Source organism: Puma concolor, chromosome C2, assembly GCF_028749965.1.
Source record: "Puma concolor isolate L17-30 chromosome C2, mPumCon1.1.hap2, whole genome shotgun sequence".
Classification (NCBI taxonomy): domain Eukaryota; kingdom Metazoa; phylum Chordata; class Mammalia; order Carnivora; family Felidae; genus Puma; species Puma concolor.
Window position 1 is genome coordinate 54,043,369 of NC_141675.1, and position 22,527 is coordinate 54,065,895.

A 22,527-nucleotide genomic window follows, 5' to 3' on the forward strand; every position below is an offset into this window, starting at 1 on the left:
ATTAAGGGAAGGTCACCCCTGTAGCCGATCTTCTAGTTGTAGATTAAACACCTCTGTCAGGACACCGGTGTTTAGGATCCACACTTGGCCACTTAAAGTAGCTGTGCGGACCCTGAGCTCGTTCCTTTCTGTGTCTGAGCCTCTGTTCTGCATTCTGCATTATAGAGTTGATGATGATACCTATGCACATGGTTGTGGGAAAGGCAGGAAATTTGGCAGTGTAGGTGCTCAATGATTATGTTGGATCTGAATGTCTGATAGTCTCTAACAAGATCCTTGTACTTTAATAAGATACTGGCCTTAGATCTTGTCTACACCCTGTAGAACATTCTGCAAGTGAGTATGTGTCTAAGGATGTGTAAATTAAATTTTTAATGAGAATTTAAGTTTCTAATTAGGTGGAACCAAAGATAAGCAGATGCTAAGGCAATCATAGATCTGGCTGCAGGGGTTAACTTTGGAAATGGGTTTAAAACCTGCTGAGTCACACAGGACTTCAGATTGATTATGTTCTTTAAAAATATTTTTAACTTTTAACTGCATGGGAAGCACTTCTGTGTCTGGCATAAAGAGGTGGAAATGGAGGAAAGCAAGTGGTCTAGGTTGAACAGGTAGAGCAGAGAAGTCCTGGTAGAGGATTGCATCTCCTGACATACCTCCTCCCGACCCCCACTATCCACCCTGAGCTGTCAGATACAATTTGTTCGTGAAATTGCCAAGCTGGAGAAGCTCGAGGGAGTGTCTAGACCAGCTTCTTGCCCTGGTCAAAGCTGCATTTGAAAAAACCAAGGATAATGGCCACCTACCTCTACTCAAAGAAAGAGCCTTGCAAGTTTAGTCTATTGTCTACCTGCACTGGGGCTGCATTTGGGGCGTTTTCCTTTTACCTAATTTTGTCCTACAAGCCCATTTTCTCTTAGTGTGCTCCGGTCTGTTTTGTATATTGTGGCAAACTGCTATCCTGCCTGGAGAGAGTTGCCACTGGGGTGGGGAGTGCTGATATGACCTCTGTGAGGGGTGGCTCTCCTTGTTTCCTCTCTGATTCATCACCAGGTGAGCAGACAGTCTTCTCCCCTGGCTTCATCACTTCTATTCCCCCCCCCCCCCCGTCCCTCTCTCTATCACAGTGGTTCCCGAACTGGACACAGCGGGCATCAGAATTACCTGGAGGGTTTGTTTGCACACACAATTCTGGGACCCATCCCCAGAGCTTCTGATCTGTAGGTCCAGGCTAGAACCTGAATATCTGCAATTTGTGACAAGTTCACAGGTGGCCTGGGAACCACCTTGGGAACCACTCCACTGGTCTAATACTAAATCTCACTCTAGTGTATCTAATGACGTGCACTCCTCCCACCTTCCAAAATTACACCTGCTCCATTCTTGGAGCCTTCTTCTAACCACAGCTAAACAGTACTATTATTGAATTCTAATTGTAACAAGCACTGTGCTAAACACTTTACATATGTTATTTGTAATTTCTAACAACCCTCGTTTGGTATCATGAAACAAACAGAAAGAGGGTGAAAAACCAAGGTCTTATAAGTGACAAACAACAGGTATGGTATTTAAATTCAGATGTACTTGGAAAGATTGTCTCTTTCCACTATTCCAAGGCTGGCAATAGATGTTTAACTTGTATGCCAGCTTTGATTCACTGGTAGCAGCTGCCTGGAGCACTGAGTTGAGGAGTCCCTGGCAGAAGGGGTGCTCAGCAGGAGTGAGTTCTGGAATTGGTGAGCCATACATGCCAATGGTGCAAGAGTGGAGAGGGGCAACACGGATGCCATGTATTCGCCATCCCTACACTATACTTCATTCATGGATCAGTTTTGTCAGCTACTAGAATTAGATGAGAGATAAGTATTCAAATTTGTTCCATAGGGAACAATACAACTTATTTCCTTTTCCCTCCCTTTCTCTGAAGGTGAATCTAAGTTTTTGAGCCTAGATTTGAGAAGGTATAACCCGTAAAGTAAAATGAAATGCAACTGAGATATAGATAGTGGTGATCACATGGGCATTTAGCCTTAAAGTGGTAGGGACAAGGGAATTATGTTGATTATAGTCTTTGTATGTTATTTGTCTTTTTGTGTGACCTATCTAATGGATTGCCTTATACTGGATAATCCACTGTGACTTCATAAGGAGGTAATGGCATTTCTAGTTTTGTTCCTCCCTCCATCATTAATATTCAGTGTGGGATTTGTTATTTTTAGTGTCTCAGTGCCTTATCTGAAAACTGAATTTCATAATGATTTTCTGCTTCTTCCTGACATTTTTATGTGTGTGATTAAGTGATCTATAACTTCATGGCATCTCCTTAATTCAGTCAATAGACATTTATACAAATTTATGCCTGAGTGCTGGAATGTAGCAGCAAACAAAACACACTGCTCTCATAGAACTTACATTCTAGAAGGAGGGACAGACAATAAACAAGTAAACAAATAAAGGAGAAAATCATGTATAGTGATATGTGCACAGTGAGAGATTAACTCTGTGTGTGTGTGTGTGTGTGTGTGTGTGTGTGTGTGTGTGTATTGCTATTTTAGATGGGGTGGTCAGGTGAGGCCATTCTGAGGAGGTGACATTTAAGCTAAGACTTGAATATGGAAAAAGAGCCAAACAAAGTTAGTCTGGCAGTAGAGCAGTCCAGGCAGAGAGAACTGTCTGTGCAAAGATCCTGAGGTTGAATGTAAGCAGGGGCCAGGTCAAGTAGGCTAATAGGGGGTTTCAGGGGGGGGGGGTGATGGGGAGGAAACACCTTCCTGGAGGTGTTTGAAGATATGCAGATAGTGATTTGGATGCAAAATGCTGGAGTTGAGGACTGAGAACAATTGACTCTTAATGGGCAGGGACCAGGGATGCTAAACATCTTGCACGGCTTGAAATGGACTCACATGAGACTTGTTCTGCTCATACTATGCTGCACATATTATCTCTATCAAGAAATCCAGATAAGTTTGAATTGCATCCTAACTACATTGGGAAGCCATTGGAGAGTTGTAAGCTTTAAAAAATGATCTTTAAAAGATCCCTTTGGCTACTGAGTGAAGAGTGAATCCTGTACGGACAAAGGTAAAAGCAAGGATGGTCAGTAGGCAGCTCTTTCCGTAGTCCAGAGCAGAGGTGATGGTGGCCTGGGCAGGGGAAGAATAGTAGAGGCTTTGGGGAAGTATTTTTACCTTCAAGAAGACTGTTGGAGAAATGCAAGACACTGTTTGCTCTGACACACCTATGTCATCCCTTTTGAGAGAGGAGAGAGAGATTTTTCGGTTTCAGAATCAGCTGGTTTCCTCTCTACTCATTTAAGAGAATCTTTGCAGCACCAAATGACAGCCAGAAGACCTTGTTCTTTCAAATGCAAGTCCTTATCCTCTTGCTCTTTAACCTTGCAGATCCGTGTGCATTTCAATTTGTTCATAGCTCAGGAAGGTAATCTATTTGATTGGGGCTTTTAAAAAGAGATAAAATTACATGTGCTTCTTGAATAACAATATATGATTTCGTTCTCTGAAGGGTCAATAGGAATTAGCCTACCTATATCATTTTACAAAACCAGAGCCTAAGCGCATGAAAAACAGGGACCAAGTCTACATTTATTCTGCTGAAAGGGAAACATTAAGTGAACATCAAAATCTCTTGAAAAGATTACAGGCATTTCAGTACGAATTTTACTTGAGCAGTAAAGCCTTGCAAATAGTTTTCAGGTGCATCAGCTCCTCCCCCACAAAGGCAATTCAGCTTCTGAAATTTTAGAGAATCCCCCTCACTGCCGTGTTCTTCTGTCTCCTCACAGCCATCTCTTCTCACAGCAGTGCAAGTGGCCCCCGTAATGCCTCGGCTTTACCTCCAGAAGAACCCACCTCTCACATACTTGGTTGGGGGGCAGGGGGTGGGATCATCCTGGCTTCCAGGCTGACCTGAAGGGGCTGCCTGGAAAAGAGAGAGGAGGTGGCTGGCTTGAGGCCATACCCACCCTAGTGAATGGTTTCAGTGAATGTAGAAGTCAGGAGGTGGGCCTTGCCACTAGAATCTTGTGTTCTGAGATCAGAGGAGGGTGGTCACCAAAGGAACCCAGGTGAATGGTTGTGAGACAGGCAGAAGGATAAACCACAGCCTCCAGCTGGTGCTGATGAAATCAGGTACCCCCTGAGCGTATCCTGCCTTCCAGTTTCTAGATGAAACTGAAAAGAAACAGAAACCAGATAGGACCCCCACCCCTGACATTAAATCTGTAAATCCATCACCCAATGACCAGAAGCCAAGCCCCCAGGAACTAAAATATCAAGTGGTCTGACTTAACCTGTAAAAGCCAAGGAAGAGGAAGTTCTGCCTTCATTTCTGGGCACACACCCACTGCCTACCGCAAAAGGCACGTATTAGGAAGGAAAGGGCAGATGGTTTCCATGAACAAGTCCTGTCCTGGCTACCAACTACCAATGCAGATATGGACAGGGACACCTTCTTTTTTTTATTATTTTTTTAACGTTTATTTATTTTTGAGACAGGGAGAGACAGAGCATGAACGGGGGAGGGTCAGAGAGAGAGGGAGACACAGAATCTGAAACAGGTTCCAGGCTCTGAGCTGTCAGCACAGAGCCTGACACGGGGCTCGAACTCATGGACCGCGAGATCATGACCTGAGCCGAAGTCAGACGCTTAACCGACTGAGCCACCCAGGCGCCCCAAGGGTCACCTTCTTAAACTTCAGAAATAGGGTAGATCAAAAGTTCTCTCAGACTCTAATGTGTCCTGCGACTACACTTCATAATTCAGCTCAAGATCTTCACTCTCCCCTAAGACCTCTTGCACCCCAAGCCATCCACTTCCCGGTGTTCTATTTCTCTCTCTTGCTCTGAATTAATAACTCTCTTCATGCTATCCCCATTGGCTCCTGAAACGCTCCCAGAACACACCTAGCACACTATTGCTTTTCCTTCTTTCTTTGCAGACCTCTGTCCTTCTATTAGCTCTTTTTTAAAAAAAATTTTCAAATGTTTATTTATTTGTTTTGAGAGAGAGAGTGCACATGCAAGCAGTGGAGGAGCATAAAGAGAGAGAGGGAGAGAGTGAATCCGAAGCAGGCTCCTTGCTGTCAGCGCAGAGCCTGACGAGGGGCTTGACATGGGACTCCATTGCACAAACTGTGAGATCACGGCCTGAGCCAGAATCAAGAGTCTGATGCTTAACCCACTGAGCCACCAGGTACCTCTGTCCCTCTACTGCCCCTTCTGCTCCTCTGAAGGGAGGCACCAAAGCCATAGTTTTGTTTTTCCATAGAATCTCCTGTGCTTAGCACTATACCTGACACTTACTAGATGTTCAATAACTGTTTGTTGTTGAATGAATGGAAAGAGAGGATATAAAAATAGAGAAGAGTGAGCCCAAGCCAATTCAAAGCTCAAGAGCCAGCTTTTGCTAAAAGCCATATATTCTGCACATAACATCCTGGACTTCTTGGAATAAAAAGAGAGAGAGGGAAAGAGAGAGAGCAAGAAGAGGGAATTTTAGATATTATAGCAATAATTTTCAGATTATCACAGCTTCTAATACCCTATGTCTCCACTGAGCTATACCAGTTTCACAGGATTTTAGAAGTACTCGAATTTCACCTAGTCTTTAAGGAATGTCTTATATTTGTAAAGAGCTAGTATAAAATAGCTGAGTAGGTGGGTAAAGGGGGTCAATTATATGGCAATGGATGGTAACTAGACTGGGTGGTGATCACTAGGTAGTACATACAGATGTCTAATTATAATGTTGCACACCTGAAATACATATAATGTTCTATATAATTCTACCCCAATTAAAAAAAAAAAAGCTGAGCAGAAATTTCCAGATTTCTTTCTCTATAACTTCATGCATCTTTAAGCTGTTTCCAGGGTGGCGGGGGGGGGGGGGGGGCGGGGGGGGAGGATCAGAAAATGTAAAACTGCCTGCCTCTTGTCTTTATAAGCTTTGATCTTTCCATTTGTTTGTTTGTTTATTTATTTATTTATTTATTTATTTATTTATTTATTTGATGTTTATTCATTTTGAGAGAGAGAGAGAAAGCACAAACAAGAGAGGGGCAGAGAGAAGGAGATAGAGAATCCTAAGCAGACTCCAAGCTGTCAACACAGAGCCCATCATGGGGCTTGAACCCACAAACGGTGAGATCATGACCTGAGCTGAAGTCAAGAGTTGGACCCTTAACCGACTGAGCTACCCAGGCACCCTTGATCCTTCCACTTATTTAAAATCTGTAATCTCCAAGGCCTCAGAATTGCTAAAGAACCTAGGGAGGGCCAGGTGGGATGGAACCCCTTGCTTGTCTAGCCAAATCAACAATACAGTTAAGCTCTGCTGGGTTGGTGCTGAGAAGGGAGGGATCAGGGAATCACAGTGGAGGTGGCCTGATATAGGACAAATCCAAGCCTGGTCCAGTTCCAGGAGTTTGGATTTGAGGGGATTGAGATAGGGCATGTGGTCAAAACTTTTGGGTAGTGGCCAAGTGTTTGATGGGTTCAGCCTAACCAGGGCGGACCCTGCACGAGTGATTCCAACCTCAAGAAAGGGGTCAAAAGGCAAAGGGAAACAGAGTTGAGTGTGCCTCTTCCTTGAACCCGGCACTGAGGAGGGGGGCTGCCACTGGATCTACCACAGGGCTGGGGCAAGAAGACACTGCCCCAAAAAGTGTGGAATTAATGGTGCTGTCCCCGAAGGATACTGAATTCCAAGATCCTGTCCCCAGACAAAGAGTAACGAACATCTCCACTTCTTCATGGTGATGTGCCATGTATGGTTCATCCATCCATTTTTCTGAGTCCTGTTTCCAACTGGAGCAACAGTGTCATGAACTCAACTGTTTTTAATTTTCCTGACCACTGCAAAAGAAGCAAGTCCCTTTGGCCCTTACTAGTCCTGTCCTGGGAGTCGGGGAGAGGACCACCATGAGTATTCAACTATAGGTTTAATGACAATAAGAAACCTTATTCAAACCAAAAGAGGCAGAGTTTTGAGAAGTTCCATGACGTCTTATCTAAGGGGCACCTCAGGAAAAGACCCTGGGAAGCGGGGGACACTGGTGACCACAAGTTCGATTAGAGGTGTCATATCAGGAGCATACATTTGCTTGTGACTCTGTGGGCTGTTGTCTAGGGCATGTGCTTGCCCAGGGGGGCTAGTGTCAGTTGAAGGCCCCACAGGCCACTTGGCCAACAAAATGGATGACAAGGCAGCAAAACCATGGAGTAACTTAGCCAAACTCTCAAAAATACCTTGTAGTTAGCCTATAAGGAAAGGCAAGGGATTAAGCTACATTTTAGGATAGTGTTGTGAGGTGGGAGAGAGAGGCAGAGAGAAAACTGTGACCAAGGTAGGATACTCAGGGCATCAGGGACGCTAGAATGATCTGACTTAAAATGGAGAGACGGGGTTCATTTTATCATTATTCTTTAAACTGTGTATATATGTGTTTGTATCCTGCTTTGTATGTGTGATGTATTTTAAAATAAACAGATAAAGTTGACCCCTCCAAAAAAACAAGGACCCAGGGTCTGAAAGACATTGATTGGTAACTAAAAACAGCTGCCAAAATAAAGCCAATAAGACCTTAAGTGAAAACTTAAAACAGAAACCATAGAGCCAATACAGATGTCTCTCTCTTTCCCCCTACTACCTCCCCTCTCCCCTCTCCCCTCTCTCTTCACTCCCTCTTTATCTCTCTGCCTTCACTGGTAAAATTTTTGCTGACTGGAAAAAACTTTGTGGGAGTGAGGAACATTACAACTTACTTAGGAATTACATTTGAGAGAAAATACATCTTCTGTGCTCCCTATCCTGCTGGCCAGGGCAGGAGTGATTTAACACACTTTCTTTTCCAAAGTTGAAAGGTTAAAAATAATGTCTGCTCTCCTGAAGCTGTTGTTCTAACACAAGGTAGCCATCAAAGAGAAGCCTGTTTAATATCAGAATGTATTCAATCCGGCTGTTGTACCGTGCTGTGCAGGTAAGCACCTGGCCCTGCCCTCTGCCTGCCTTTCCCTGGGTTGATTTCCATCCTAGGGCTCTCCATTATGCTCTGTGCACCAGCTCAGTATTTCTTATTTTGCTTCACTCTTTACATGCCTCAAATAGCTCTTTTTTTTTTCCTTGAGCCCTAGCTTAGCCAAGTTCCCTATATTTGATTCCTTTGATCTTTCTGTTTAAATCAATCTCTTCCTCTAATTATTTTCTGTTCCACTTCTTTGAACCCCTTCCAGTTGCCTCCCTTTCTCAAGAAGCCAGGTGTTTAAGAATTTGGATGAGGTTCAGGCAGAATCAGGTAGACACAGCTGCTTGCCCCCAGGTCACTTGTTGCCTTGTCTTTAAGCAGCAAAGATGGTTTCCTAAAGGCACGTGACATTCCGGAGCAGTGAGCACTGCCCTATGTGTGGCAGGTGCTCAGTAAGTAATTACAGAATGGAGAAATTAACTGGGATCTCTTTTAAATGGGCTGCACTATATTCTAACTTACACTTAATTTGCTTCCCCATTGTATCCTGGGCCTAGGTCTCTTTCTGCTTTTAGGTTTTTCTGTCTCATCTCATAGTTATTTCATAGCTTACTTCTTTGATGCTTTACACATTTTTAAATTAAATTTCTGTATGCTTCCTGCTCGTATATTTAACTTCATTAGTTTAATTCATGTCATGAGATTGTGTTAATAACCTTGTTTACCAAATCCATGTTATTTATAAATTATTCTATTTTACTCCTTTCTTTAACTGATAATCATGTTCATATTTTCTTAGATTTAATTTCTGTTTAAATTAGAGTAGACTTTCCTTCTGTATTTGTTAATTTTCAGTGTTTTTCTAGTCAGCCACAGTACAAGATTCATCATATCCTATAATTCCAATATAAGTTTGGGTTGAGAAAAAAGACCATTGTCTTCAATGATATGATGTCTGATATTTGCTTCAAAATAATCTAGTGGGTGGGGCACCTGGGTGGCTCAGTCGATTTAGCGTATAACTCCTGATCTGAGCTCACGTCTTGATCTCAGTGTCATGAGTTCAAGCCTTGCGCTGGGCATGAGGCCTACTGAAAAAAAAAAAAAAATCTAGTGGGTGTGGGGGAGTAGGACAGTTATAGGTGAAATAAGATTGCCAAGAGTTGATAGTCGCCAGAGCTGGGTGATAGGTACATGAGGGTTTATTATACTATTCACTTATGTAAATGTTTGAAGTGTTTACATAATAAAAATGTATTTAAAAAGAACAAACGAATATAGATATAAAGATATAGAATTGATCCTATGAATTACCTGAGGACTCCAGCTGTCCTTGTCGTTGTTATTTGTTGGTTTAGCCATCCCTCTGCCTTTACTGCAAAGTTTAGCACTTGCTTCTCCTCTTCTTTTCTTTCCAAACTCTCAGTCTCACCTGGGAGGTTTCATGGTGCTTGTGTGTGGCTTGTCCAGTGCCTCCCATCAGCAATGCTAGTCATCTATACTTCCACTCTTACTCAGCAGCCCACTCTTCCTTGATTATACTTCAAATCATTTCTACAATGATGCAGATCTCCATATGCTGACCCCCCAGAACTCTGGCTAAGGCTTTCAGGTTATGTTTTGTTACAGAATGTACTTTTCATCAGTCTAAATATAAAACACTTATATAATCCAGCCATCTCTGTTTTACAAGCCTTCAGGTCCCTATTAGTTTCAAGTTCAGGTTCAAACTCGGTATCCTTCACATCCAGCTCTTGCTTTCCTGCCATGTCTTGCCTCTTTCTCTAATATCCTCTGATACTTATTGTCTTTTCAAGTTATTTGTGGGTAACAGACCATGCTTTCTTACACTTCCAAACTTTTGACCATACTATTCCCTGAGATTGGAATGTCTTTTCATCAGTTGGCCCCGGGAGGACTTCTGCAACTTTTGTTTGTACCTCAAAACTCAATTCAAGCATCACTCCTTTGAGAAGGCTTTCCTGAGCTGTCCACATTGAGTTAAATGCTCCCTCCAATATCTTTTTTCATTTTATTTATTTTCTTAAAATAAACTTTAAAAAATCTTTTTTTGAGAGAGAGAGAGCACACACGCATATGAGTGGGGGAGAAGGAGGAGAAGGAGGAGGAGGAGGGAGAGAGAGAGAGAATGAATCCCAAGCAGGCTCCACGCTCATAGTATGTAGCCCAACTCAGGGCTCTATCTCATGAACTGTGAGATCATGACCTGAGCAAAAAATCAAGAGTCGGTTGCTTAACCGACTGAGCCACCCAGGCACCCCCAACATCTTTTTCATAGCACTCTTGACCATGCACACCCAAATAGTTTGAAACCCAACTGAAATCATGGATATTCTTTGTTTCCTTTCTGGAATGTAAGCTCTTTGACCTCTTTCAACTCTTTCTGTCCAGAGTCCAACCCAGTGCCTGGCACACAGTAGGTATTGGAATGAATGAGTAACTGAATGAACAGAGGAACACATAGATGAATGCTGTTATCTTCTTAAGGTAGCACCTCCCTACCCAACAGCCTTCTCTACAGGTCTGGGTCAATGCTCTTGGTCCTGGGCAGCCTTTCCAGTCTTTGCCTCCTAACTGCCCTTCTTTTTTTTTTTTTTTTTTTTTTTTTTTTTTAAATTTTTTTTTCAACGTTTATTTATTTGTGGGACAGAGAGAGACAGAGCATGAACGGGGGAGGGGCAGAGAGAGAGGGAGACACAGAATCGGAAACAGGCTCCAGGCTCTGAGCCATCAGCCCAGAGCCTGACGCGGGGCTCGAACCCACGGACCGCGAGATCGTGACCTGGCTGAAGTCGGACGCTTAACCGCCTGCGCCACCCAGGCGCCCCCTAACTGCCCTTCTTAACCCACCTGTCCCATCTGGTTCTAGCTGTAACCCAATAGTCCCTGTTTCTGCTGAGTCCTTTCTATTTGGTGCTGCCTCTAGATGAGTGTTTCCCAGAGTGTGGTACACAATAATTTTTAGGTGATACTCAGATAAGTGTCTTTTGATAATCTTGTGTTTATATTCATAAATATTGGAGGAAGGGGAATTGAACACATAAAACTTGTGATTTCACAGAGAATATTGATTAGGACGAAACAAATATGGGTAGTGCCATGGTAATCAACCTTACCTGGACCTCATAAACCAGAGGCAAGGTGCTCAGATATAATCATCAATTGTTTCAAGCCCTCAACAACTGAACCCTTGGCCATGCCCGTTAGAAGTATAGACAGCCAGGAATAACATCAATAAGGAAGGATTCCCAAACACTGAATTCCACAGGCATCTCTGTTTTAATTCAGTGATATGTTGAAATGTCACTTCCTGATGTTGCAGAGTATGTATAGGTACACTTAACTATGTTATATTTTACAGAAAAAATAATTAAATATTTGTTGAGCTGTCCAATGATATCCTCATGCAAGTTCAGATTTTTAATGTGGGTTGATATAGAAACTGACAGATTTGTCCCATCAGTGCGAAACCTTATCTTTGTCTGAAACCATCAGTTAGGGTATCTAGCTATTTGGATCAAAAAGTGCCATTCCTCTCAAAAAGAAACTTATTTGCAGCCATACATTTTATATGTCATTTTGATGTATTTTATTTTTTTGTTCGGCATTTTTAGTTTCATTTTTACAAGTTTAATAACATTGTTCTTATAGAATTTACCATACTCATCAAATCTAATATACCATTGATATGTAAAACACATCATTATTTTACGTGCTGCTGAGAACAACAGAGAGGTTGCTAATTATAATTGCAAGCTGCCATGGATTCTAAGACACATTCCAATTTCAGAGGGGTTAAAATTATTTTTTAAAGTGTGCTTAAAGTTGATAAAATGCAGATGTATATTTCACTTCTATTTTACCAAATAATACTTATATTTCATTAATCATAATGATATAAAGTTTCTTTTTTTTAATTTTTTTTAGAGAGAAAAAGGGAGGGAGAACATGTATAAGGTGGGGAGAGGGGCAGAGGAGGAGAGAGGGAGGGAGGGAGGGAGGGAGGGAGGGAGAGAGAGAGAGAGAGAGAGAGAGAGAATCTTAAGCAGGCTCCACACTCAGTGCAGAGCCTGATGCAGAGCTCAGTCCCATAATCCCCATGGGATTATGACCCAAGCTGAAATCAAGAGTCAGATGCTCAACCAACTGAGCCACCCAGGCACCCCCAAAGTTTCTTTTTTGAGTGACTTTAAAAATGAGTTGGTTAAAGAAAAATCATATGTAAATAGGAGTTAGACATGGAATGTAGCATGGGAAAATCCTGGAGGTGATAGCCATGCAATTGTGACTTGGCCTAGCCACGTATAGGGGCCCAGATACTGCCTGTTGGCCTCACCTGCCAGCTCAGGCCAACCCACTGCCCTCCAGCCCTGCACCCAGCTCCTCCCTGAGGGAGAGTCTGTCTCTGTCTCCTCCACCACGCATGAGGGAGGAGATTGGGCAATCATGCCTATGCTCAGGTTGAAAAATGTGGCTATAACTCACTGAAGTCATTTTATGAGAGTGAAAAGAAATTCCTAAAATCAGACTCCTTATATTCAAGTAACCTAGACTCGCCTCTATTTAAATAAGAGCATACTGACAGGTTTCTGTTTTGTTTTGTTTTGTTTTTAACCAATTCTCCACAAAGTAAGGAGAAAAGAACATGTTAGCCTCTCTTGCTGGGTAATTTATTTACTAATAATGGCTAACTAAACATGACCCGTTTCAGTGATTATTAAACCGAAGAATGGTCTGCTTTGGTTTTCATAATAAATTTACCAGTTATAATTATGAATAAGTTGACGAAAATTGCATTTCATTGACAAAATACAGAAGTGGCTAATTTCCTACTCCCACAACGGAGGTGGAGAGAGAATCATTTTAGATGGAGTCGGGAAAAACTGCCAAGTTTCCACTGGGAAAATGTGCTTCTGCGCACTATCTCCCTATCTGTGGATACGTGTCCATCACGCTTCCAGCTCCCACCCTGCACAAGGTCTAGTCCTCAAACTGCTTGGCACTATGTGAATATTTCCCCAAGAGCCACCCAAAACCCTTGGATTTACTTGGTGCTTATCCTTGAAGGTTAGTGTGAATCATTAACCAGAATGCAGTGGAGCAGGAGGTCACAAGTCATATAGGCTCCACTGCTTGCACAGAGCCGGTTTTTGCAAACCTAATTTTGAAGGTTTTAATGTAGGTGTAATTGAGAAGATAAATTGAACACATATGCATATCCTAATAAAGGTATTCTTTGGAGTCAGCAAATAGTCACATCATACTAAGCATCAATGATCCTATTATAGTATAATAAAAGGGAAAGGTCTTAGAAGATTATTTATAGGCTATTAGTTATTAGTGTAATTTTAAAAATATAAGTAGTAACAATTAGCAGAATTGATAGTATTGGAGATGCAGCTGTTTCCACTCACTGGTACTAATGATATTAACAATAATTCTAATAGCAATGTCATTTGAAAGCTAAACCTTTTCCAAGTTCTTTATCCTTATGGGTGTTTTTATCAGATCACTGCTGCATAGTTTTATAAAAACGATTTCCTAATATTCATAAAAGTTCCTGACATCATACACTAAAATTCGAAATTTATTCATAGATTAGAATAAAGTTGTAATTGTGGCCCAGTACCCTTTCTCCAAGCAGAAATAGTGGTCAGAAAGTCAAATATATTTAAGAAGTAGACTCGCTAAGACTTGGTGTCTTAGGTCAGGTTCCCTAGAAGCAAAGCCTTAGAGAGGGACTTGGATGCAGGTGGTTTACTGAGAGATAAACCTATAAGGAAGGGAGAGAAGCAGGATAGGGACGTGGGAAGTGCCAGGCACAATGTGGATCAGATGGTATGCCTGGCTCGATGCGGGTGGATGGGTAAATTGGACCACACAGGATAGCCGTGAGCCCTTATAGCCAATACTCACAGCAGTTTGGGGGTTGATGTGGTGGCCAGGAACAGGGACCTGCTTGGAGCACTAACAGCACTAAGTATACTTGGTGATGGAGAGGGAGGGGAATGCGGATTGGGGAGAGGGGAACAAGGACGGCTCCCAGATTTGTGACATGAACAAGTGAATTGATTCTTGTATATAACAACAACACTCCCCTCATAATACCAAAAATCCAAGATTGCAGAAGAAATAGGAAAAGATTCTCATTGTACAAATAAATAAATTTTCCTTTAGCTTTTACTTTCTACATGAAAAATGCCAACTTTTTGGCATATTTGCATAGGATTTTCTACTAGGGATATGTAAACTTTTTTTAAAAAGTGGTTTTTTTTAGAACTTTTCCATTTACTCTGCTTTGTGTTGAAAATGAACCCAAGCTTTGTGTTCAAAAATGAACCCAGTTTGGGTTGTTAGAGTTATTAGTACTCTAATAATTGAAGATTCAGTCCTGATATTACAATATTATGGTGACTTTTAATGAAAAAGTATTATGCATTGCTCTTATGCATTCACCCTTTAGTCCAGAGGTCAGTAATCTATGGCTTGTGAGCCAAATCCAGCCTGCAACCTGTTCTTGTATGACCTGAGAGCTAAGAATTTTTACATTTTTAAAGGGTTGCTTTAAAAAGAATTTAGCAGACTATATGACACACAAAGCCAAAAGTATTTACTATTTTTAGCCCTTTTACAGAAAAGTTTGCTGACCCCTGCTTCAGTCCATTATGACCTCAAACTTTCTTTCAGAAGTGTGCTGACCAATCCGTATTTTGAGATAAAATCTGACATTCAAAAACTTCAAACTAGCAAGTGATTTATGGAACCAGGAAATGATTTGTTTTATAAAAGGATTCATCGCAGAATTTATACAAATAAATTCTAGTTCATCTGAACAGTTGTTTTTAATGGAATTCTTCAACAAATTCAGAAGCATTCGTTTTAAGTCAAATAAATCTGCATAATTTCTCTGTTTCATAACAATATTACTACCCATTTTGTGATTATTGTAAAGAAACTGAAAATACAAATAGATACAAAGGTAAAAAGTCACCTGCAATATTACCATCCATCTTTAGCCACTGTTAACATGTGGTACATCTTTTCCTAGGCATATAAACATTTAATATTTTTAAAATGTGGATAATGTATGTATGATAGTATATCCTCTTTTAGTCATTTAATATTATGATTTTCAAAAGCATCGTATTTGACTGCATTTATTCCACAGAATGAATATGTCACAATTTATTTAAATATCTTACCATTTTTTGACATTTAGGTTGAAACTAATTTTTCACTCTTGTAAATGCCACAATGAGCATCTTTATGCATAAATATAGATCCTCATTTCTGTGTCCTTAGGCTAGATTTTTAAAAGAGTAACTATTGTCTCCTCCCCCCAGTTTGTTCCTTGTCTCTTACAAACTCATTTTTCTTCTAGATCTATCAACCCTGGAGTTCCTCGGGGTTAGAAATGTGACCTACCTCTTCCCACTCTCTCTGTCGGCAGACATGTCACCTATACCCAAGCTTTCGAATACAATCTCCCATATTTACATCTCTAGCCCCAGATCTCTCTGCTAAGCTCCAGACACACATATCCAGATACCTACTTGGCATGTTCACTTGTAGGTCTTATACCATCTCAAATAGAAAATGTCCAAAAATGATTCAATATCTTCCCGTCTTTTGCTTGCTACCAAACCCCCTCCTTGTTGCCCATTTCAGTGAAGAGATACCACCTTTCCACTAAATTGCTTATGATACAAAGCTGGAAACCATCAGTGACGTCTCTCTCTATTCCGTCACCAGGTCTTGTTAATTCTCCCATCTAAATATATCTTTAATATTTCTATTTCTCTCCTCTCCCCACCCTCACCTAAACCACATTTATCTCCTCCCTGGACTCCTGTATTCGCTTCCTAATTGGTCTCTCTACATCCACTCTTGTCCTTCTCGGTCCTTCTATCCTCTGGTAGTTCTCTACCGAGGAGAACATTTCTAAAAATGTCAATCTACCTTTACAATCCTTAAGCGGTTGTTAGGATAAAGATCTTAATGGCAACCCCTTCTCTTGCCACTCTCCCCCTTACTCTCTTGTTCCAACCTAGTGGTTTTCTTTCAGCTACTCACGTAAGCCAGGCTTCTATCAGCCTCAAACCCTTTGTTTAAGGTGTTTCTTCTGCCTTTAACACCCTCCCTCTTCTTCAGCTGACCAACCCTTTTTCTGATGCAACCTCCAATACACACACTACCTACGTGCTTTCTCAGCATCGTATGAGTCTACTCTGGGTACTTATGACAAATTGTAATCTAAATTGTTGGGTATCTTTTTTCTGCTGTAATGTCTGTTTCTCTACTAGAGTGAACTTTCATTTTGGGCAAATGGTGTCTGTCTCTTTCACCACAGTATCTCTCAGGGCCACCCATGTAGTAAGTGCTCCATAAATACTTGTTGCAGGTTATGGGGTATAAACTTTGCAAAGACATTTAAAACATTTTATCAAGGGTGCGTGGGTGGCTCAGTTGATTAAGTGTCCGACTTCAGCTCAGGTCATGATCTCACCATTCATGAATTCGAAGTCAGACGCTCAACTGACTGAGCCATCCAGGCACCCCCGATCACACTCATTCTGACATTGTATATTGTTTTAAATAATTTAAAAATATTTTATAGGCAATATGTAACCTCATTATTATTGAAATTGCATCTTTTTGATTACTAGTGAAGTTGAACAGTTTTCACGTTCCCCCATGCCTTGAGTGATCATTTGATTTATCATGTAAACTGGGACGCTTTTGAGAGTGAAGAAAGGTGCTGTTCATAATTATGCCAGGACAAGATGCCAGGATAAAAGCAGGACCATCCTATACAAGCCAAGATGGATAGTTTCCCTAACTCTTTCATTTTCATGTAGTCTTAGAACTCTGGGCATCTAAAGCTGAGAGCAGAGGTCCAAGTGATGATCCAGGGGTAAACTGAAGATAAAAATGCTTTTTGTTCTTCATTTTCATATGGATGCCGTGTGCTGTGCTGTCCAGTAGCTCAGTGACTTACTCCAGAACTCCCTGTCACCAATGCTGCCTACTTTGCTCATTTACCTCACCTGCCTAACCTTTGGAGACTTCCAACAATTTCATACCACTCTCCTTTCATGATAAGACCATTGGCCCAAAGAGCTGCAGGAACTGTCTTGCCCATAAATGCAGAGCTACTCAGAGGCAGAGCCAAGGCTTTTGGAAGAGTTCCCTCCTGTTCCACCAAGCTGCCTCCTCCTTCACGTTCAGATACATTCCTCCTGCTTGGATTGCACTGACAATGCCAGTAGTTATTTTCTGATTTGATAACACTTCCAAAGTTATATAGAGAAGTGACCAGAACAGAGTTTTCACTTCTTAGTGCATCCTGTGAGGATGTTCCTCTTTGACAGCATAACACATCAAAGCACAAGGCACACAATTTCTGGGGCAATTCATCTTGTACTGGGGTCATGTGCACGTGGTTTCAGTGCCTATGACTTGTAACGCTTCCCTGAGCTAATGCAATGAGTCTACAAACTTTCGTAGCTTTTCCTAAATGTCCTCTTATGTAATATATGCCCTTCAGTGAAGCTCAAAAAATAAATTCAGAGTTGCTTACAGATTTGCATTTTCAAGAATTGCTAGGAACTTAAGGAAGGTAGAATATGATGACAAAGAATTTCTGGAAAAAGAAAGATGAGGAGTGTTTAAATAAATTGAATTTTTGTCAATGCCATCTGATCTGAGGTATGACTTTATTAGGAAAAGAACAGCAGCGTTCCTCTTCCAATCTCCTCAACAGAAAACAAATTTCCTTCTAATGAGATTCCCAATAGAGCCTCTGATTACTGTTGTGCAGATTGTGCACTGCACAATCCTAGGGGGTGCCATTTACCCCACCACCTAGGCAAAGGTGCCAAACGGTCCCTCTTGGCAGGCACCTGTGGTGCAGATCACAATCCTCCTGGCACCAGACAGGGTACAATCTGTGCGGCCATATGTTGAGGTCCTGACTGACACTCTCTGTGTGACTTTTCCTTGATAAAGAAAGACACTATCAGTGTCAGTTAGAGTTGCCATATTCACCAATACCTGTAGACTTTTTAGAGTAATCTTCATTTCATACATTCACCTAGTTTTTGTAAGCACTTTGGTATATGTCAACCCAAGTGTCCTGGTTTCAGGTTTAGGAAATAGGTCATTGGAGCTATCTTTTAAGGGCTGAGGTTGTCTAAATTTTGCCATTTCATTTTTATTGAGGAAAATGCAGGAAATAAGTGCAATCTCATGGTTTTCTAGAGAACCTAAACATTTAAAATGTTAATGTTTTTTAAAGGGATGTTTTTCATTAAAATTTAGCTATGTAGGGGTTCCTGGGTGGCTCGGTCGGTTAAGCATCTGAACCTTGGTTTCTGCTCAGGTCATGATCTCACGGTTTATGAGTACCAGCCCCACAGCAGGCTCTGCACTGACAGTGGGGAGCCTGCTAGGGATACTCTCTTACTCCCTCTCTCTCTGCATCTTCCCTGCTCATGTTGTCTCTCTCTCTCTCTCAAAATAAATAAATAAACTTAAAAAATATATAGCTCTGTAAATGAAAGAAAGAAAAAAAATTAGGTGTATATAGGATCCATCTCCAAAATATCTGTACATATAGACTAAAAGTTAAAAATCAATCATTGGCTCTCCAGAAATAAAGGAGAAATGCCACGCATTCAACCTGCCCAACGGAGAGAGACCTTGGTTTTAAATTAATAGAGAAACCAACTTTGTATCTCCCAACAGAGAAGGTGATGAAACCATTTAGAGACAGTTTTATACCATATTTCCCACAGTGTCTAGGATGAAATCCAAAGGGTCTTTAAGCTGGAAGAAGCCTTTTAGTTCATTCACTTACTCATAATTCTATTTGTGTAACATCATGACCATGCAGTCTAGCCCCCTTCATGAGGAAACTGAGGTCACAAAGTTGGTTAGAGACAGGGCTGGAAACTAAGCCCAGATGTTCTATATCCAGGACACTTGGCCCCACAGTGCTGCTACATATTACCATGTAGTTAAATTCAGGTGATGAAATAGGAGAGCATCTGTATACTGCATGTGACTTGCATGTAATTCATGCAATAAAGATGAAATACAAACCTCTTTGCCAGCCATTTCTTTATTACTCTAAATGCCACAACTTAGAGAAAGAAGGTTCAGCATTAGGGGCAATAATTTCAGAATTAGTTTGGGACTTTTGCAAATAAACCTTTTTCCCAGCTATCTATACTCCTTACAATTTAAATATTTCAGTCACGCCTTTTCTCAAATGTTGCCTTTACAGATTAACATCCTATAAATAGCACTGACCTCCTAGGAACATGCTGTCATCCCTACCCTTGGAGTATTATTCCAGTTTTCCGTTCATGACAAAAATGAAAATCCCAATCTCATGGTGGCTACCTTCTGAAAGGATTTGCTTTGCGGGGAAATTAAAAGCATGTAGTTCATACAATTGGAAATTTCATTTTCCAGGGTGTCTGTACTCTTCTTTTACACAATTAAGTCTCCCAACGTGCCGAATAGCGCTGAACTTGTTGACAGTTGAGGAGGTGGAGCACATGTGTGCATCAGGGAACAGCTGCTCTTGCCAGCTGCCTTCTCCTCTGCATAGACAGAAATACTGCCCAAGGAGCCCCTGCAGGGCAGGAGACTCAGAACTCCTTTGAACTTGCTGCAAGGAGCCCTTTCTGACATATTGCTCTGTGAATTTATCCATATGCATGCAGACCAAAGGGTAGTGAGCCTTTCACTGAGTGACTAGCAGCCAAGATTTTGGAGCCAAGCTACCTGGGTCCAAATCTTGGCTATGCCACCTAGTTTTCCAGCTCTTTGACATTAGGTCGTGTTACTTAATCTAACTATTTTCAGCAATCTCACCTGTACATGGGGATACTAGTTTCTTCATAGAGTTTTTGAGAATTAAATGTTGTTATTATTAATAATCCCAGCATCCAATATATATTTTTAATGTTTTTATTTTTGAGCGAGAGAGCACAAGCAGGGGAGGTGTGGGGGGGTGGGCGGGCCAGAGGATCCGAAGTGGGCTCTGCACTGACAGCAGAGAGCCCCATGCGGGGTTAGAACTCCAGAACCATGAGATCATGACCTAAGCTCAAGTTGGACTCATAACCACTTAACCGTCTGAGCCACCCCAGTGCCCCTGCAGCAACAAATATTGATGAAGCTTCTATTCCATTCCAGTTATCATGAACAAAACAGAGAAATAGCTCCTCCCTTAGAGTATTTACTCCCTTAGAGTATTTACTCCTCTAGAGTATGTTTTCCCAGTAGGAGCACTGATCCATTTAAGGGTTATAAAGTCAATGGTGAAGTGTGAGCAAATTTTCTTCTAAATGAATTAGGATAGGATTTACAAATAAGGGTTTTATGAAACTTTTAAATATTTTTATACGTATGTGTGGCCTGGGTCTTGGCAGAAAATGGTTTTCTTGAGTCTAGTAGAGAAGACATGCAATTAAACAGCAACGTAGATGCAGCATTTATGATGAGTGCAATAAATATCTCTGGAGCATGGGAAAGTTACCTGCTTCCTTTTAGGCGGGCGGTACAGAGAATCAGGAGCCTTTCCGGAGGAAGTGACATTTAAGCCTAGACATAAAGGATAAGTAGAAATTTGCCAAAAGAAATGGGGGGAGGTTGGGCAGGAAGCAGTTCCTTTAAGGGTGTTGAGGAGCCAAGGGGACTTTAAAGGAGCTGGGAGAGACCTGCATTGCAGAGAGGCACTCTGGCTGCATTCAGAGAATGGGCATAGCTAGTAGGGAGACTGTTTAGTAATTTCAGGACAGTGGTCCAGACTGGGGTGATTGATGGGTGAAGGTGCTGGTTTGCGATGACACCCACTTGACTCACATCTCTGATGTCTAATTTACAAAGGTTGCAGGGGACAAAATCTAAGTCTGTAAGCCACAAGCTCCTAACCTGAGGACACGGTCCTATAAACAGGAAGACAGGACCTTTCAATCACTTTCCAAATCATCTCTCCATCCTGCTGGACATATCTGTAGACTGTCGCCGGCCTAGGAATTGGCAGGGCTTTCTGTTCCAAAATGGGACAGTTCTTGGCAGGAGATGGGAGGCTGGAAACAGAATGGAAACTGGGCTAGCCAGGCACCTTGCATGAAGAGAAAAGAAAAAACGAAACCTGGTACTTTCCCATCTGATCCAGAATATCTGGTCAGAAAATTATTTAAAAGGACAGATAATTCAGAGATATTTGGCTTTGAAATGCCATGCGTTTTTGGCAGTGGATTTACCTTGCCAAATGTTTTTCTAAGGCCTTATTTTGCATTCCCTGAACACAGACCATCTGGGCAGCAGGGGAGATGAGTAGGAGCCCAGGAGGGAATCTGGGTGGGGGGCTGAGGAGGTCCTAATGTTTAAAAATTGGGACTGAGACCACAACTTTTTATCACTCCAGTTGATGAATACTTATCTGTCTACCTGTGTTCTGCCCCAGAGCAGTGAGCTTTTCCTGACCTAACCCTTGCCAATTCACATGGTGATTTGAAAAGCAGCTATCTAGTTCCCAGCACCCGGTGTTTCCTACCCACATCTCTGAACACTTTTAGGGCCACATCCATCCTACAGGGCAGGGGGTGGGGGACGGGCAGCCAGCTGACCCAGGGCTTCACAGCAACCTCAAAATCAAACCATATTTGGAGCGCAAGGCAGGCTGTTTACAGATGTTACCATAAAAGACATTTGAAATTATAATCAGTCCTGTTTTACAGAAGAGCTGTAAAGGGGCCAGACCAGAGGCCCCTTTTCCTGTATTCATTAAGATTGCTGCTTCCAGGCAAGTTAAAAGATTAGTTTATCTTCCCTGGCTCAGGCCTACCTAGGACTGACTGGAAAGAGTCACACTTCACTGAAATCACTTAAACAAAGGGTCTCTGCACCAAGTCCCAATTAGGACCTAGAAGAAAAGTCAGGATGGCAGCCACTCCCTACTAAAGAATTCCAAGCATTCCCCTGGTCCTCCCTCTGGAGGGTGCAAAGCAAGGGTAGTGGCCTGGTCCAAGCTAGAATTCACTGGGAATAATTAGTAACAGCCCAAATCTGGAAGCTCAGGGAAACTGGTTTTCCCCCAATCCATTGTAAAATTAAGTGCTAGGGTTGTTTCGGTTTTTTTTCTTTTTGAATTTTTTCAGATTTACTGAGGTATAATTGACACATAAAATTGTTAAATATTTAAAATGCATGCTATGGTTATTTGACACAAGCATACAGTGTGTAAGGATCCCCTAGTTAACACATCCGTCACCTCACATGTGTGTTTGTGAACATTTAAGAGGGCATTTCCTTGTTTCCCAGTTCTTACAAATCAGCACTGGTTGGTTCACAGGAAATTTCTAACCCTGAAAAGGTGCTCTATGACCCATCTATGCTTTCCAAGTGATGGTATCTTCATTCCAAGGAAACTTGTCCCTAATGAGATGAGCTGCCAAATTCAGGGAACCAGTGTGCATTCCGAAAAACCCAGCATAGGTTTCTTTGAC

The 22,527-nt window shown here is 41.7% G+C and overlaps 1 protein-coding gene across 2 annotated transcripts in view; it reads left to right on the forward strand.

Moving 5' to 3' along the window:
- Positions 1–22,527, forward strand: part of SCHIP1 (schwannomin interacting protein 1) — a 580,639-nt gene that overhangs the window by 432,828 nt on the left and 125,284 nt on the right. The window lies entirely within an intron of this gene.